The 1,512-nt window shown below is 37.6% G+C and overlaps 1 protein-coding gene across 1 annotated transcript in view; it reads left to right on the top strand.

Moving 5' to 3' along the window:
- Nucleotides 1-1,450, top strand: part of LOC107698915 (hemK methyltransferase family member 2-like) — a 26,656-nt gene extending 25,206 nt beyond the window's left edge. The window contains exon 8 of the mRNA XM_016500053.1: nucleotides 1,439-1,450. The gene's annotated coding sequence lies outside the window, so the exon portion shown is untranslated. The remainder of the gene's footprint in view (nucleotides 1-1,438) is intronic.
- Nucleotides 1,451-1,512: the final 62 nt, after the last annotated feature.

Genomic DNA, 1,512 nt, shown 5'->3' with positions numbered 1-1,512 from the left:
ACTCGCAATTCTGATTTTTTTTCTCAGAATTGGTGATACAAACTCGCAATTCTGATTTTTTTTCTCAGAATTGCGTGATACAAACTCGCAATTCAGACTTTTTTTCTCAGAATTGCGTGATACAAACTCGCAATTCAGACTTTTTTTCTCAGAATTGCGTGATACAAACTCGCAATTCAGACTTTTTTTCTCAGAATTGCGTGATACAAACTCGCAATTCAGACTTTTTTTCTCAGAATTGCGTGATACAAACTCGCAATTCAGACTTTTTTTCTCAGAATTGCGTGATACAAACTCGCAATTCAGACTTTTTTTCTCAGAATTGCGTGATACAAACTCGCAATTCAGACTTTTTTTCTCAGAATTGCGTGATACAAACTCGCAATTCAGACTTTTTTTCTCGCAATTCAGACTTTTTTTCTCAGAATTGTGAGATATAAACTCGCAATTCTGAGAACATATCAGTCTTTTTCCCCCCTCAAAATTGGACTTTAACTTGCAATTGCGAGTTTATATCACGCAATTCTGAGAAAAAAATTCAGAATTGCGAGAAAAAATGTCAGAATTGCGAGAAAAAAAGTCAGAATTGCGAGTTTGTATCACGCAATGCTGAGAAAAAAAGTCCGAATTGTGAGATAAAAAGTCAGAATTGCGAGTTTTATCTCGCAAGTGTGACTTTATATCTCGCAATTCTGACTTTATAACTCGCAATTGCGAGTTTATATCTCACAATTCTGTGAAAAAAAGTCTGAATTGCGAGAAAAAAAGTCCGAATTGCGAGTTTGTATCACGCAATTCTGAGAAAAAAAGTCAGAACTGTGAGATAAAAAGTCGCAATTACCTTTTTTTAAATTTTTTTTCAGTGGCGGAAACGGGCTTCCACAGGTTAGAGATCCATCCGTGCTGGATATATTGTTCCGGGTCACTATGATTGGTGAAACATTCATGCATTTAAGGGTTAATATACTAAATACTACATTTTACTAAAATATTTTTAGTATAGGCTACTGAAATATTTTAGTTCAATGTCTGTGCTCGTCCACTGGGCGGATGTGGAGTCATAAGTAATGCAGTGTAGTTATGAATGTGTTGTTAGTTTTGGAAATACTTTCGCTTTCGAGCGCGTTTTCTGTGCGAGTGAAAGTGTGTGGGGGCTCAGTGCGCTGATGAAGAACGTCTCTGGCAGCAGTAATGTAGACAGCAGCTCAAGCTGATACTGTACATACAGATTTAGGGTTGTTAGGAACACATGGAGCTGTTGAAATGCGAGCGGACTGAATGAAAAGCACCGGGATGACTTTTGCTCCAGGAGTTCGCTCTGCTTGCTTCAGAGGATTTTCACTTGCGTTAATGCTGTTATCGACATGCTCGCGCAGCGGTGAGTGTCGTTACATAATCTCAGTTTCGGATACGCATTATTATCATCCATATTGTTAAGTAAAATGTCACTATAAAATATCCTTTAAATGTGTGTGTGTGTGTGTGTGTGTGTGTGTGTGTGTGTGTGTATAT

Source organism: Sinocyclocheilus anshuiensis, unplaced genomic scaffold, assembly GCF_001515605.1.
Source record: "Sinocyclocheilus anshuiensis isolate Anshui unplaced genomic scaffold, SAMN03320099.WGS_v1.1 scaffold1854, whole genome shotgun sequence".
In the NCBI taxonomy this organism is placed as follows: Eukaryota; Metazoa; Chordata; class Actinopteri; order Cypriniformes; family Cyprinidae; genus Sinocyclocheilus; species Sinocyclocheilus anshuiensis.
This window is presented reverse-complemented; position numbering and strand designations above follow the sequence as displayed.